Source organism: Lactuca virosa, chromosome 8 (assembly GCF_052849685.1).
Source record: "Lactuca virosa cultivar CGN04683 chromosome 8, Lactuca_virosa_CGN04683_v6, whole genome shotgun sequence".
Taxonomy (NCBI): Eukaryota; Viridiplantae; Streptophyta; class Magnoliopsida; order Asterales; family Asteraceae; genus Lactuca; species Lactuca virosa.
In genome coordinates, this window is record NC_136433.1 from 184,199,227 (window position 1) to 184,217,141 (window position 17,915).

The 17,915-nt window shown below is 37.3% G+C and overlaps 2 long non-coding RNA genes across 2 annotated transcripts; one reads left to right on the plus strand and one right to left on the minus strand.

Moving 5' to 3' along the window:
- Positions 1-718: 718 nt before the first annotated feature.
- Positions 719-1,663, minus strand: LOC145132205 (uncharacterized). Its single transcript, XR_013717899.1, has 3 exons — positions 1,524-1,663; positions 1,036-1,392; positions 719-942 (listed from the first exon to the last, which is right to left on the minus strand). It is a non-coding gene; the product is annotated as an uncharacterized LOC145132205 (long non-coding RNA).
- A 399-nt stretch (positions 1,664-2,062) lies between these two features.
- Positions 2,063-4,064, plus strand: LOC145132206 (uncharacterized). Its single transcript, XR_013717900.1, has 2 exons — positions 2,063-2,175; positions 2,524-4,064. It is a non-coding gene; the product is annotated as an uncharacterized LOC145132206 (long non-coding RNA).
- Positions 4,065-17,915: the final 13,851 nt, after the last annotated feature.

Here is a 17,915-nt window from a genome sequence, read left to right on the forward strand (position 1 = left end):
ATATCATATTAAGCCGTTGTGAGAAAAACAAACACTATAGTCTTGTAGAACTCGTTTCCCTGTTTTCGAAAATATAAAGAACGTCCAAAATGGAGTTCGTATGCGAAGGATACGACCGTTTTAAGAATCGAAAACCAGTAAAATACTGATTTTCTTAAAAACCACTAAAATCGTTTCTATCAATTGAGGAGCTTGCACACCTCAAATAGAGATTCCGAAAGCATTTTTGGACTCAGGCTATAGCCTAATATTTAATTTCATATTTGAAATATTTTTATAAAAATATTTATAAAAGTCGAAAATCAGCTTAATTAAACGCGGAACTTTAAACGTATTTTCACAAAGATCAGTATAACAAAACTCAATCCATTTGCATTTTTGGAATCACCACGACCTGAAAATTAAGCAGACACTTTTAGAAAATTCATATGAACCGCTACGAGGACACGAGAATCGAGGTATACATCACGATAAATAAATATATACAAAAATATATTGTAGTTATTTTTGTGAAAATGTTTATAAGATATATATTGGCAAGGCCACTATAATGTATATATATTTTTGGTGTCCTATGCAACTTAAAAGAATCCATATTAATAGTATAATCACAATATATATATGTTATATAATTAAATCTTATATAACAACACTAAATATATATAAATTTTACATTCCTAACGTATGAGTTTAAATTTATATAGATATAAAATACAAGTTATGTAACAAACTCATAATACATACATAGATATAGCATGAATATACATCAATATATACCCAAATTCAACCAAATACATCTGTTCAATCTACAAAATACAAATAAATAAATAGATACAAATAAATGAATAAATAAATAAATAAAGACAACTTCTATGTTTCTTCCAAGCTTCGTCCTAAGCAAAACCACACTTACACTTCTTCTGTCAAACAAGGAAACTTCTTCTGTCAATCAAGGAAAAGGGAAGGTTAACACTCCAACACAATCATCGTACAAATACAAGCTTTAACTGATAAAAATATATGATAAAAATATACCATGCACTCTTCTTCTTCAACCTTGTAGAACACTCAAACGTGTTCCTTCCTTGAATACAGCCGTAATGAATCACCACTCTACATTCAATTTTCTTTCAATCCTTCTTCTTTCCCCCCATTGATTTCACATCAACACCCAAACACCTCCATATTTCCTTTCATTATGCATCGATTCCAGTCAAGAACACAAGAACACTTCTCGTGTATTCTAGCAAACAGAAGAACAGAAGGTCTCCCTTCTTTCTTCCTTCTCTTTTCCGCCAAATGAAGCAACCAAACACCCCATGAGATCATTGTGTTGTCTATTTTCTTTTCCTGTCAAACCAAAACATCCATTTTTGTACGCCCATCGATCCACTGTAAAACATCAAACACCCAAATAGTTACTCATTCATCAATTTTCTATCAAAATAATCAAGAACAAACATCCCAAATACCCCCATCGATTTCAATCCACAACAGAAAAGAGAAAAAGAACTTTCTTTTACCTGTTAGCCACCGTCGACTGTTGCTGTTGTGGGTTGTTTACGGTCTACTGCAACCAGAGAAGAGGAAGGAAGCGGTGATGCTACCGCCGATCGCTGCTACCTGGTCTCCACTGGGTTTTCCTGCCCCGGTGGCTGCCCTCCTTACGATCTGATAAGAAATACCAAAAACATTCCCACTAATGGTCGTTTTCCCTTCTTGTTTCTCCCATCTCGATCAGTCAAGGATCGAGGATCTGATTTCCCCTCAAAACATGACTACTGGAGACGAAGGAAAGGAAAGAAGAGCGCATCAGAGATGCTGATTGTCGCCACCCACGTCGATGGCTGCAACTCCTTCCTTCCTTGTTCTTTCTGACAATCAACAACAGCCAAACACCCATAAAACCATCGACCACCGCACCTGCCATCGCTTTCTTCTTTCTTCCCCAACCAAGCCAAGCATTGGTGGTGCCATACGTGGGATCGGCGATTGCTACTGAGTTCGGTTATACACGATCGATCAAAGACCCCACCCGATTGTCGCCTTCGATTTCCCTCGTGTTCCTCTCTCGTTCGGCCGTATTCGTTCTATTGCCCGACTGCCTCTGTTTTCCTTCGTGGCTTCAATTGGGATGGATTGTATTCCTTTACCCGATCAAACCAAAGAAACGGGGTAAGAGTCCTGATCCCTTTTTGTAAATGGATCCACTTATGTGGATCGTACTTGGAGCCCCGAAAAAAAATAGGTTTTGATTTTGACCCAGTCAAAGGTCAAAGCTAAATCAAACTTGTATTTATATTAAACAGAAATGGTCCCTCCCCCAGAAAAACCTAATAAATCAGTCCTAAAACCCCAAATCAGTTTCGAATGCACATGTTTAAGCCCCTGTCTTGAGAATAATTCTCAATATCAGTCCCTGAAGTGTGATTTTGGGAAAATCAAACCCTAGAGTTTATTCATTTTAAGAAGGACCACCATATACTTAATAACTAATACCAAAACTACCATTTGGTTTATTAGGAAATACAAATATACTCGATGATTTGTCTTACGAACGAGGAATGTCAAGTAATAAATCTCACGACAAGTTTCCCAAAGGAATCCGAATATCGTACGAATCGAACTCACGCTTCAAGGGTGAGAGTTACGGTCCCTCTTTTATATTTATTCATTTTTGGGGGAGAATACATGTGCTAAATAGTATTTATTATACAAATTGATAAGTCTTATATGATATGCATGATACACGTTTATAGTTATAAAGACTTCCATACGTGAATACTTTCATGCATAAGGCTTTACATACATATACAAATATAAAAGTATTTCATAGTTTCAAAGACGACACCCATGAATACTTTTATACAAAAGGCTTTACACACTTATACAAGATCGTTATGTTGAAATACATATCTCTATAAAAGCGAGTAATTTATACTTTTATAAATACGTCAACCATACTCGGCTTTTACAAATGCTATACTACGAAATTCATTATGGCCGGTACTTAACTATAATTAAGTTAGGGCTGAGAGTTATTCACAAAGTTTTCGTTATTGGTTTTTGAGTGAGACGCTACTATTCATTAGCTAAGTTTAATCACTTAGCCTGCCCCACACTGCTATAATCGTTAATCTTCGGAGCGAGGTACATATGTATAGATCTATATGGGATCGACAACCCCACCTGCGGTTGCTAGCTACAACCATCGACTGATCAATCGAAGCAGGTGATATGTGTCTACGATCGTTACTACGACATCCAATGAAGCGTCGTAGGGAGGGGTACTTTTCATCCATAGCTCGATTATAGAACTCACTAAAAACATTAACACGAATCTCTCTCTCTCTCTCTCTCTCTCTCTCTCTCTCACTCTCTCTTACTACAACCATAGGTTTGGTTGCCTTCAAGTACATTTTTAAGTATGAAAATTACTTATACAAAGCATTCATTTGGACTTTTAAAGAAGTCCTTAGAAGTATATTTTTTAAGTATGGAAATTACTTATACAAAGCATTCATTTTGACTTTTAAGAAGTCATTACAAGTACATTTTATGTATGGAAATTACTTATGGAACATAACGTTTTGGCTTTCAAAGATTCATTATAAACGCAGTTTTAAGTATGAAAGTTACTTATACAAAGCATTCATTTTGACTTTCAATGAGTTATTACAAGTACATGTTAAAAACATGAATTTACTCATATCAAAATACATTCTTGGCTTTTAAAGACTCTTTGCAAATACTGTTTTTAGCGATCGTTATACATACAAATATGATACTTTTTAGACTTATTAAAAGTATCACTGCGTTAGCAGAAAACCTGTGACACTCACCAGCCTTTGTGTTGACTTTCAAAACTACATGTATTCTCAGGAAAACACTAAACAAGCATTCAAGACAGATTGGATTACAGGTGACCTAGTTTACTTACTGTTGTATTAAATGCCTATTTGTTGAGGCAATTCATGTATTATTATTATTATTTGTAAAAACCTTGTATTCAAATATCAAGATGGAACAACAATGCTATTTTGTTTATTGTTGTACTTGTGCTATATATTCAATTTGCCTGTGATCCATGAACTTAGTCGCACAGCCCGACATGTTACGCCGCCTCGGCCGGGGGTGTGACAGTAAAAGACCATTTTACCCTTTTCTTACTTAGCCCAAAACCAAGGCCCAACTCATTTGCTCAAAAAGCCTAATTTCCTAAAGGGCATCCCAAGGCCCAATATGGTCCAACTTCCTAATTGTGCCCAAAAATCATCCTATACCTAATTCCAAGAAGGCCCATATTCTATCTATGACCCAAAGTCAGAAGTCCAATGGACCATCAAGGCCCCATTTCTAAAAGGCCCAAAATAGACGCTCTAGGGAGTATGCCCTACGTACCAGGAATGTATGCTCCATGTACTCGCCTCTGAAGCACCACGTACAAGTCACCTATGTAAAAACTCGCATTACACTGAGCGTAGTCTCCCACGTATGCCCAACATACTCACCAGAGGTCCAAAAGTCCATAATAGGCTCTTAATGGTTAAGACAAAAGCATCCAAACACTTATCTTAACCCTAAATGATGTATTAAACCATAAAGTCGAAACCTTTAAGCCTTTGCATGGCTAAAGAGGGACAAATCTCCAAAATCCTTACTTTTACAACACTCAAAACCACTTAACTCTTGCATGGTTCTAAGGAAACGATTAAGAAAACATTTAGTATGACTCATAACATTCTAAGACCTCAGAAAGGACAACTAATATGCTCTGGAGTACTCCATACTCACAAAGATCCAAACTTTGGGACAAAGCTTATGAAACTATGCCATAACAACATCTAAGAATAGAGTCATCAAGTTTGAAGCTTTATACCTCCAGAAAGTAGATCAAGATGCACAAAGCCTGGATCCAAAAGCTTCAAGCAATCCCACACTTCTCCAAGAAGCTCCTCCTTCTTCAATAAGCACCAAAATTAATGAAATACCACCAAAAGCTCAAGAACCACCCCAATGGGGGCTCGGGTTTTGTTTATAGGGTTTAATGGGATGGAGGTTGAAGATAAGAGGGTCTGGTGTTGATTTAAGGATCTTAAAAAGGGTCCAAGAGCCTAAATTAGGGTTTGGGCCTAACTGAAGTACGCCGTACGTAATCCCAGTACGCCCAGAATACTCCAAAGGAGTCCTACGAGTTCGCTGCCTAGTACGCCCAACATACTCCTATGTACGCCCTGCGTACTAGGCTCAACCCTAATTACCACCAAACTTCCAAAGGCCATAGCTTCTTTGTTAAGTCCTATTTCGAAGATCCTTATATCCCAGGAAAGGTAAAGAGGATGTATACAATTCTATCAACTCACCCTTGCCTTAAAACTTCCCGAACTAAAATTTGTAGTTCATAAAAAGCCAGAACTGCCACTTTACGGTTATACCCTTGGGTTCCAAAACACAACCGAACTTGGGTCACCTATCCTATAGTACTCCCATCCAAAAAGGTACTAAAACTCTCTTCCTTTAAGGCTAAAAGCCTTATCATAACTGATCTTCGGGCCACGATCCTGAATAGTGAAACGATTCAAAACCGGGTGTTACAACTTTCTTACAGAAGTACAAAATTTTGTTATGCGATGCTTCGATAAGTGTCCAACTAGACTTCTTAGGCTTAAACACCTTAATTGGATAGAATATGTATGTGTTTAAACTCTTGAAGACTCATAGCTATATCTCTCGATAGTTCAAACTATTCCTTGCCATTCTCAAAATTCGAAATATGAAGATGGACGCTGTAAGCATATTGTGAATTTGAGAATGCAATTAGCACAACCAATATCCATATTGATATTTATAAGATCTTTAAAATCTACTAGCAAAAGTATTTCCTCATAATCATTCTCATGAATTAGAGAGAATATGTACCACATAGATTTCAAGGTGCATACGTTCCCATTCATGTGAATCTATCATTTCCAACCTACAATCATAAGACTAGGTTTAGGAAAAAACCAAATTAAAATTTAGCTTTCCTTCATGGATTAAACTTTGCTATTTTAAATTTCTTGCCATCTTGTAGCACAATGGCTTACCAGTGCTTCCATGTTGGTAGCAGCTCACCCAAATTGATCAATGTACTTTCACAGACGAACGTGTTTTTACTTTTGTAGTTAACTGAAAACATAGAACTCATAAGAATTGCCAACTCAACTTGAAGTGTACAGAAATAAGAATGTGTCAATCAAACACGACAAGTTATCAAGCTCAGGTTGCATGCCAGTGATTACTAAAGGTTTATTGTCGGTTGACCCTTGAAACTCTCCAGATCAATACGACTCACACTGACTTCTTTTACACACGCCTTTTCTCTTAAAGAACATTCCTCAATGAGATAAAACAAATATTCAAAAGTTCGTGTGGATTCCTGACAAGAAAACACTTCATAGAATTGGTCTGAGTTTATCTTTTGTTTCTCAATTAACGAAAACATCGCAACTCCAATTCTATATGTGCTAGAGTAAGAAAACAATTCTACTCCATATATTTCGAGGTGTTTTCAACTTTTGTTTGAAATCAATTTCAAGATATGATTCATAGTTACTAGAGCATGTCTCTACAACTTGATTTGGAATGAAGTATGATTCACCTCTTGATCGAACTATTTCCAACAATATCCGATTCCTCTTCTTGGTCATACAATTGCACTAAGATGTTTTTTGAGGATCAATTGTGATATATAAATCCACAATCACTAAGATAATCATAAAACATGATACTAAACTACTATCCTTTCGTTTCAGATTGGAGAAACTTTTATCTTTCTGCCTAATAGATTCTTCTTATTCTTTCTGCTACTCTATGAATGTTTTCAAAGTATCAAAATTATGCTTAATCTGATAAACATAACAATATCTACTGAAACATTAGAAAATCATGACGAATAGAGTTATCGTCCTTTGTGGTCGATTTAGAGAGTCCATATCAATATATACTAGATCCACTAGTCCTTTACTTCACTCACATAAACACGTGAACCATGAATTAGTCATAATTTTCCAATGGAAAAGATTCTCATGCTTCACACAATTCGAACTGCATGACTCCAAGTTTCTATCAAATTTGAAACTTGGTGATGAAATTTTTTTTCACTTGGTTAATTATGACAATACCACAAGCGATATCATAAGAATCAAATCCACAATTAATATTGCTAATATTAGAAACATAACCAACACTTTCATAAATTCCATTGGAAGGAAATATAAAATAAGGCAACCAGATAAACCAAAATGTCACTTTTATTGAAAATAAACGAAAAATTGAAACTTGTACTTACAATGTATAAAATGAAAACTATGTTTCTAGACATATCTGAAAAGTAATAACAATCTATTAAATTATCCTAAATCCTTAGTAGTAGCTCCAAATTCTGATCTTCGAACCATGTGACCAAGGTCCATTTCTCACGAACAAATTTAGCTTACCTTTCTCAAGCTTCCTTCTTTCTCTTATCTCCTTTAATACTATCGAAATGTGATCATCACACTATGTATTAAGAGTCTATGAATAGGAACTTATAAAACAATGGATTCAGATAATGGATGCACCTGAAGTAGAGTCACACAACTTCACTTTACTATCTCTAAGATCTTTTAGGTATTTTGGGAAGCTTCGTTTCCCCTGTCCCTTTAACTGGCAGTAGAAACAAATGGACTCTTTGGGGTCAACACATGGAACGATCCCATAACTACCCTTTCTATTTACCATACAATCAACCTGTTTAACCGTGGACGACCCCTTTCCATTGGGAAGGGAAATCTTTTTTGGACCACAATTGTGACCATTGTCAATGTCCATGGAAACCTTAGAATTAGATCCTATCATTATCTCTGCTTCAGGTGTGCTCTCAAGCATTTCTGCTTAACCAACCATCAAAATTTGGGTCAGACCAATTAGGGTCACGTCGATATTACTCATATCAAAGTTATCAATGAATTGATCATATGACTTTAGAAGCGAGAGAAGAACCAAATCAGTGGCTTGCTCCCATAGGAAAACAACTCCCATTCTATCCAACTTGTCAATGTATGATTTCATTTTTAAAATATGCGCACACATAAAGTTTCCATCTTGATGTTTACATGCCAATAGGGATTGAGTAGTCTCATATCTTTCAACTTGAGAAAAACATGACGTTGGGAGAGTCACATGAGCAGGAGATGGAAGACTTGAAGGGAGACGATGCCCAGTTCCATCATTTCCTAAGGAAGGGAAAACAATTTCACCTTAACTTGATATTGGAATACCATGTCCAGAAGATTGAGGAAAACCATTTCAAAAAGAATGAGGAAGACCATTTTAATCTTCCCGAGACATCTAAAAGTGGGAGAAAAAAGAATTCAAGTTAGTTGATTTTAATCCTTAATTATTAACCCATAAATTTAAATTAAGGCTATGATCCATATTTCGATTCAAAATTTGAAGAGGGATGGTGTAATCAAATTCGAATCTATTTTAGGTAGGTAGCGCTTTTACCAATTTCAATCTTATGAAACTCCTAGATCTTTTGATATTCATTTAATCTTATGAATGACATGTTTAATCTCAAATTATGCTCTCACTATTGTGACTAGGATGTCGAGGATCACAAACGAGATTTGAATAACAATGCAAATCCGTTTGACAACCTCAATGTTATTTATCATCTCACATTGATGTGCCGGTTAACCAGACACGCTCCATCAACAATGATAATTTTTGAGATGCCTATCATATTTGTTTATAATACCTATTAGTATGCCGGTTAAGCACACACGCTCCACTAACGACATATAAAGCATGATGTGCGTTTTCATGGATTGGCATACTTTTCACATTGGTTAACCGATATAAACCATTAACCATAACCATTAACCTACTAAAACCACTAACAAAACCAATATTAACCGCTCCCCAATGGTTATCGAAATACATTAACCAATTGTAAAGGTTTTGGTTCGGTTTTGACTTATAATTGAACCAAACCACCCCATACACACCACTAAGGGGCTGTTTTTTGTGAAGATCTACGCAACCACTTTTGTCTGCGCCGCGCAGACAACGCGCTGACATATGCCCTCGCAGAGTGTGTGTTTTTTGGAAGTGCGCAGATAAAAAAATGTTTGCGCGAGGTCTTCCTGGCGCAGACACGAGCCACTGTCTTCAAAGGTCTTCAGACCTCATTTTAACCTAAACAAAAAAAACATGGGCCACCGTGCAATTTTTTTTCTTTTTTTTTGCTGAAAATGCATTTTTAATGTTTATAACATGAAATTAAGTTTGAAAAAGCAATTTATTTCAACAGCTGTAGACGTTAAAATCAAACAGTCTTCTTATTGCAGACTGCAGACATTTGGTCCACCTCTTCTGCCGCAAAGGCTTGCAGATGTGGTCCGCAGACTGCAGACATTTTGGTTTCAAAAAAACAAACAGCACCTAACCGTCACCCTATTTTTTTAGTGGGTAAAACAAGTAGTGGGTTGATGAGTTGTCCTCCAAGAAATTTTTAAAATAAATAGAATTACACTATCCTCCATAATATACTGACAACTGTAACGTTTTCATTGTTTCATGATGACAATTAAGAAATAACTAAATATAATATACTTCTTAACCACACTCCCAAAGTCTAGCCTGCTTTCAAAAATTAGAATAAGTTAGACAATATCAATTTAAGAACCTTTTCATTGTTAAGATTGATATTGCTATATACATCGACCTTTTAACATTGAATCTATCATTGCACATGGGGTGGTTATTGTTCTTAGTTATGTTTTGTTCCTTGATGCAATTTCGTATTTACCTTACATTAGTAACTAAAGTGTCAATACATTTTAGATAACTTCGATTACAGAGTCACCAAGTATGGAATATGACCGAATATAATCTACCTTGATCACAACATGGCCAAGGGATAGTTTAATTTACTAATACGAATGGATATGTGCAAGTGCTGGTACTTCAAGATTGGCGTCCTAAAGGTTAACTCCTCCAAAACATCTATATGTATCCCACATCGGTGCAACACGGTCTTATAAGTGACTATTTATATTGGAGTTCTCCTTCTGTCTACAAGGGCTTTTTTGGAGACTTAATATGAGGCTCTCTCTCTCTCTCTCTCCCTCTCTCTCGCTATCTCTCTCTCTCTCTCTCTCTCTCTGTATATATATATATACACACACACACACACACACACACACACACATATACTAAAATCCGTAACCTTTGCATTGTTTCATGGTGACATTTAAGAAATAACTAAATATAATACACTTGCTAATCACTCCCCCAAATATAATACACTTGCTAGACAATATCAATTTAAGAACCTTTTCATTGTTAAGATTAACATGTGCTATATACATTGACCTTTTAACATTGAATCTATCATTGTACATGGGGGTGGTGTATTGTCCTTAGTTATGTTTTGTTCCTTGATACAATTTCGTATTTACCTTACGTTAGTAAGTAAAGTGTCAATACATTTTAGATAACTTCGATTTACACGAGTCAGCTGTAACGCCCTAGATCCGGGCTAGTCAATAGGGGTCGAAAACGAATTTTTGATAGAAGGCTATAGTCTTAATAGAAGTTGTAGCATATGTTACAAGGATTTCGTACATATAAAGAACGCCAAAATCTGAGTTATAACGAAGAAGTTATGACCCGTCGAAGTTTCGCAACGGAACGGGCACGATACTGGGAAGCGTAAATAGTGAATTTACGAAAGACCGACTTTTAGCCATAGTGATCTAAACAAAAGTCGTAGAATATGTTACACCGAGAGCGTCCATAAAAAGAACGCCCAAATCTGACTACGTATGAGGAAGTTATGATTTTTCGAAGTTTCGGCTTAGCGGTGTACAGCCCGAAGTTCGAATATTAGACCGAGCGGTTTTTAGCCGACACAACCTAAATGAGAATCGAAGATCTCATTAATAGTAGCGTACCGATAAAAAGAAAGACGAAAACGGACATCGGATGAAGAAGTTATGAATTTTTAACGGATCAATCGTGTCCCAGACTGTTAAAAATATAAATTTAAAATAAATTCAAAATTATCCGACGGAGTCTAAACGAAAGTTGTAGATTATGATCCCGCCTATGTGTGGATATAAAGAATGTCAAAAACGGAGCTCGTATGCGAGAGTTATGATTTTTAGAAGTCGGGAAGCAAAATTGCGAATCTATTACGAGACCGATGACGTGGCAGCATATGGGCCATCCATCGCTGATCAGGGCATCGCTTCGGATCGTGACACGTCGCCTTCGCTACGCCCTGCGTCCGAGCTCTCGTATGCACCGCGTTCACCAGCCACTGCTCCGTCCAGCTTCACCCACGTAACACCACCGAGACCTCGCCACCTAGCAGTCTTATCTGAGGCTACGCACTGCGTAGACCTACTGAATGCCATGCGTCTGAGGAGCGCCCAACGCAGGTCCGAGGAGCGCAGCGCGTTCCCAGCAGCTCCACCCTATAAATAGGTGCGAAGATTTCCAAGCAATTCACACCTTTCTTCATTCTCTCTCTAATTTCTTTCTCTCTCTAGAGTTTCTAACCCCCCCCCCCCCCCAAGCCTAGGTGAACCCCTACCACCCGAAGGAAGCCCCGAGGCTCCCGGAGTCCCGAGAAAAAGGGTCTTTCGGTTCGGAAACGCTGCTCCAAGCAAAGCCCGGTTTTCTACAAAACCCGCTGTAAGTGAGCTACGTCTACGCAAATTGTTAATATAGAAATTATTTAATTATATTAATGTTATTAGGGCTTTATAATAATTATTTGGGGTATTATTATGAGTTATATAGTGTTGTTTAACGCTTATATAATAATAATAATAGCTAGACTATTAATTAGTCTCGGTGAACATTAAGCTAAACCCTAGTGGTAATGATACTAGGTTTTGTCGAGGGAAATTGTTTTGAGAAGTAACGAAGCGCTGTCCGAATTCAGAATCACCACCTTATCAGGTGAGTGCATAGTTACTTTCATCTTACATATAGATATGAAGTATTTTATTTAAATTACGTGCTATGTATGCATATTGTCTGAATACTTGTTGTCTATGCTGGGTGAAAGATTTTTATACATGTTTTAAATGATTTAAACTGTACATGTATTTTATATCTCCAAAGATGTTGGGTATAACATGGGTAGATGAATGATGAGGGACGAAAGCTGATATAGAGGAACATTGGTAGTGTGGACATAGTGCCCTATAGGTGGACATTGGCAGCAATGGACCTAGTACCCTATAGATGAGCATTGGCAGATGCGCCATAACCTGTAGATGTTTTTGGATCTACGAGGTACTCTAAACATCGTAGCAGCTGTGCTGTAAGGTTAGTATCGGCAGCTGCGCCTAATAGAGGACATTATAACCGTGACAGTAGCGTTTAAAGGACAATACCGACAGAAGCGCCTCATAGTGAATGTCACAATTCTGGAAGCTGCGCCTAAGTGATAATATTAGCAGCTGTGCTTGACAACTGTGGCAACGTTGGACTTCGTACCGTTTCCTTAGGATGATCCTTAGGAATGAATGAACGAGGAATAGCTGATTCTTAGGGTAAATCCTTAAGAAGATAATGGGGATGGGTAATTGGGTTGATTGTTTGATGTTTAAACATAATAATTATATTATTGTGGGTTGAAAACCCTATGTACTCACCAGGTTTCCCAACCTGACCCACTCAGTTTATTTATATCACAGGTGTTGATATGAAGTCACATTACACTGAGAGATTAAGGACATATAAATCACTTGTGATAATGAATGTAAGTTCTGTTTATGCTTATGTTTCTGTATTGACGATGACATCCCAAATGTTTTAAAATGAATAAAAATACTTTTCTTCGGAAATGATTTGATAACGTATTTATCATGTTTTACTGGGAACAAATTCCGTAACATTTTTATTAAAATAAGTACTCTGTGATGAATCGTAGAATCAAGTATGAATCAAATCAGAGTTGAAATCAATGAAGATTGAACACACGAAGTAAATAAGATCTGGTTTCGACTAATTTATGCTTTCAACTTTTACAGAGAAAAATAGACAGGTTCTGTAAAGGACTCTTCTCTAACTCTAGTAAAGTTCCCTATTTATAGGAACAGTGAAAGCATACAAAAAATACTAAGGCATTGACACTTAAGCTTCATACGAAATACACCTCGGTAAATAAACCTAACAAACATACGAAGGGAATAAAAGACTTCAATATATTACAACAAAATTCGACCCTTACAATCTCCCCCTTGGTAATAATGTCGACCTTCGTCAGTTCAAGAGTATCTGTCTGGCGTACAGCATTACCCTTCGAATCTCAGTGTACCATGAGATAATCTTCTTCAGCTCCTTTTTGTCTCCTTTGTTATTCATCTTGCAGCTATTCATACGAACAATGAAATTCTTATATTGGGATGTTGTGTATCTTTCCACTTCGGAAGCTTGGAATAAGAATCTTTTGGCCTTCCCATTTTTATCTTTCCCAGCAAAGACCAAACCAAATGGTTTCAAACAAATTTCCCCGTCTGCATACTTCTTTAACTCAGGTTGAGTTAAAGGAAGTTCCATTGGCACTTTCACTTTCAAACCTTTTGCTGTAGCTAACTCAACATCGGTAAGTGCTAAACACTCATAGTAGTTGTCAATGAAAATCTTGATGTGAGCCAGCCCAAGTCGAAAAACTTCAGAATAAGTTTCTCGTAGATATGAAGCATCTTTATCCTTTAACAACAATGCAACTTGTATCAGATCATACAAGTTCATCAAAGGAAAATCTGCCACTGAGAAATCACAAACTTGACCATTTGCCCTCGACACAAAGAAACGAAGATTCTGCATCATATTTTCGAATAAAACATCCCTCTTAATGTTGATCACCTTCTTTATCTTCACGAGTGACCAAATTTCCTCAGGAAGTTTTCCAAGTACAGCATGAAACCTGATTTTCATGTAAGTGTACTCATCATCGTTGTCAAACTTCTCAGCAATTTTATAATGAGCCATGATGAACATCATCTCGTTTATGGGAAAATCCAGTTGATTCATGTCTGATTGACCACAACATAGCTTCGCTTCGGCTTCTTCTCAAAAGCATACATACGATTATATGCAAATTTCGACTCAATCGTTTCATAGTTATAATGCTTCGAAGGATCACCATTGTTCATTCCAGGTGGGTCGTTCGCACGAAGTCGCATTATGCTTTGCACTATTCTTAACTTTTCAACCTCAGGCTCTGCTTCAGCTTTCTTTTCCTCTTTCGATTTTTCGATCAAAATTCTTTTGCCTTTGTTTTTGATCGAAGAGCCACCAACATCTTCTTTAGGCTTTGAACTACTACCACCTTCCCCAATCGTAATTCCTTTAGAAATTGGCTTCGTGGAAATTGGCATCATAGTAACAATTGTTGAAGTAATTGGCCCAGCAGTTGAAATGAATGGTTTTGTTATTGGAATCTTCGAAGAAAACACCGTTCCAACAACCTTTGCTTTTTCATGCGAATCTTCACCCCCAGCCTTCGTACCACCAACTTTCTTCTCTCCCCCTTGCACCCCTATGAAAACAGGCGGGGCATCCGTTGGTAGAGGGCTCGAAATTCTGGAAATAGGAGCCAATTTCTTGTATAGAATGGCTTCGAAATGGGTGAACTTCTGAGACAAAAATTCTGGAGTAATCAACGAAGATGAAACTGGCTTCACAGTTAAATCTTTCAACTCCTTCAGCAGTTTGAGCACTTCCACAAAATTGAGATTTTCCGTTGTAGAAAATTGAGTAAGTTGAGGACCCAAACTTTCGTACAACTTGACATATTTGGTAACAGCATCACAAATAATGTCAACTTTCTGATTTATGGAAGCATAATCCCTCTGCACAATTGCAATCTCTTTTTGCATATCCTCACGATGCTCCTGAATTTGTAAATTCACATCTTCCATGAATTTCTTTACATCCTGAACAAATAACACATGTCGTTCCTTCCCTAAAACTTTGAATTCTTTCACCTCCCCTCTAAACATCAAAGTTAGAGAATTCATCCTTAACTCATCATTCTGATCAGTGTGATCAACCTTCTCCAAGAGTCTAGACTCCGAATCTCTAACCATCCCAGACACTTTACTCACCACCTTTGATTCGAATCTCTGCAACATACTATCAACTTCCAAACTGGACACAGAGGAACTACCCCCCCAGATCTGCTTGAGATTGAAGAATAGAATTCAATTTCTTATTCAAAATCTTGAATTGTTTCATCGTCTTCAACATATGACCAGGAAAATGGTATCCTTCATCATCCAACCCCAAATCTTCAAACATTCCTCCAAAACCTTCGTTGTCATTATCAGTTTCAACAACAGCGTCACACCCCAAAACCAAATGGCGGAAACGTTCTGGGGTGGAGGACGTCATGCGTAGTATCACAACAGTTGTATCATAGTAAGCGAAGTAAACACAACCATTACATTATAATAAGAATATTTACATTGTTTGAAAACATGGTTTGTACATAACAGTATATAACAAAAGTAAAAGACATGACTCCAAAATGCTCCGTCTTCTTCCACAAGTGTGCAAGAGTACCTGTCTATTGTTGCCCTGAAAATACAAGCAGTTTTAAAATATCAGCATAAAGCTGGTGAGTTCATAAGCGTTTAGTTCTGGTGAAAGAAATGTTTCATTGATCCTTTGAAAAGTGTTTCCCAAGAAAATCCTATATTTTCTTATGAAAGATGTTGCATTATCCATTCGTTATTTGTTTAACAGCCTGTTTATGTAAGGTTGAGTTATCCCAGGAAAATCCTATATTTTCCTTAAAAGTTGATAGTTGGTTATCTGTTCTGGTATGAGGTGTGTAAGTATCTACCATACTTGTATCGTTAGATGTAGTTTCCTTGAAAAACCCTGTTTGTTCTCTGTGAGATGTATTAGCCTTATTACATAAATAAAACTAATAAATAGGTAGTGAACTAGATCCTAAGGGTATTATCAATTCCCTCTAGTAATCAAATCAGTTAATACTTTGAGGTTAGTTCACTTGTTTCATTATTACAAAATTAAATCTCTGTTATCTAGGTTGCGAGTTTTATAACCATACATTAAACTGGATATGGCACGTAACGGGGGCCAGTATCTTTTATGACTTTGTCACCCCAGGCATGGCTGCCTAACTGTAGCTAGCAGTTTAGGTATGGGATAGTCAGTCCCATATAGATCTATACACAATAGTCACGCTCTCCCTCCAAGAGATTCTGGTTGCAAGGGTTAGTCCTACACTCACGAATCCGGTGGAGTGTTACCAAGGACGTGTCTCCAAATTAAAATAACAAACTTACAGTAATAAATAGAAAATCCTATGTATGTTTTGTATGAATCCTTTGCAAAATATCACATTTTATGACAAGATTCACAAGTTCCTTGCTTTAGTTTTGAAAAATGTTTCTACGAGTTGATTTGTTAATCGTTTGGTAAAACTGTTTTCTGTGTTAAAAGCAGGTGGAGTGTTACCAAGGATGTGTCTCCAACTTAAAATAACAAACTTACAGTAATAATATAGAAAATCCTGTTTATGTTTTGTATGAATCCTTTGCAAAATATCACATTTTATGACAAGATTCATAAGTTCCTTGCTTTAGTTTTGGAAACTGTTTCTACGAGTTCATTTCTTAATCGTTTGGTAAAACTGTTTTCTGTGTTAAAAGCATACTGAACATATAATTATTATAAACAAAATAATATACTTGAGCACAAGTTTCCTTGTACTTTTGCTTGTATTCCCCCCCCCCTTAAAACACGAAAAACTCGGAAAAAGCCTAGGGGTATGAACTCACTGTTTGACGTAGGATCTGGGTGTATGATCAGTTACGAATGCTGAGTGTCAACCGATGTTTCGTACGCAAGTGGATCCTATTAACATGTGATAACACATATGTGTGTTAGAATTTAGGTGTTTCATGACTAAACATGACGGGAAACCACCCTAAGGACTTGGAAATGCTTGTCGGGACCCTATATGATCAAACAAGGGAGGTGTACGGCCAAAAGAGTATGTGTGCGGCCAGGGTGTGCGGTCAGCATGTGTGTACGGTTGCACACAGGAGTGTGCGGCCGTACAGGGGGCGTGTGCGGTCGTACAAGGGAATGTGCGACTGTACATAGGGGTGTGCGGCCGTACACTCTTCATTCATGCTCAAAATGTCGATTTTCGGGTGTTTCAAGGCCAATACCAATTCCAACTAGCAAATGGAGGCCAAACTCTCACTTTGGAGAGCCTTTCAGGTGTGTACGGCCACCTTATGAAGGTGTGCGGCCGTATACCTTCAAGTGATGAAGAACACGAAGAACATGAAGAGTTTTAAGCTTAGATCAAGGTGTCTTACCAGTATAACAAGCTGAATGATGGAGTAATTCACGTTTTTGAGGCCCTTAGAGTGTTCTTGGATGAAGTTTTTAGAGAGAGAAAGTAGAGAGAGCAAGTAGAGTGCAGCCAAAAGAAAGGAATGAGTGAAGGGGGTCACCCTATATATATAAGGATGAGTGTGCGGCTGGAAGATGGGTGTGCGGCCGCACACCCATGTGTGCGGCCGTACATACCTCCCAAGAGGGTGTATGGCCTGGTTTTGTCTCTAAACGACTTGTTGACTCATTTCTAATCTCATTCCCGACTGTACTCAAGCTTATAACACTTAAACTAACTCTTAAACGGCGTTAAAAGGTGATAAAATCGAGTTTAATATTGATATACAGATCAATTGTACAGGATAGAAGTTCCGGGTTGTCACATCATTCCCCGGTTAGAGGGAATTTTGTCCCGAAATTCAAACATAGAATACAAATCATGGATTCGAAAAGAGATGTGGATGTTTCTGTTTCATCTGATCTTC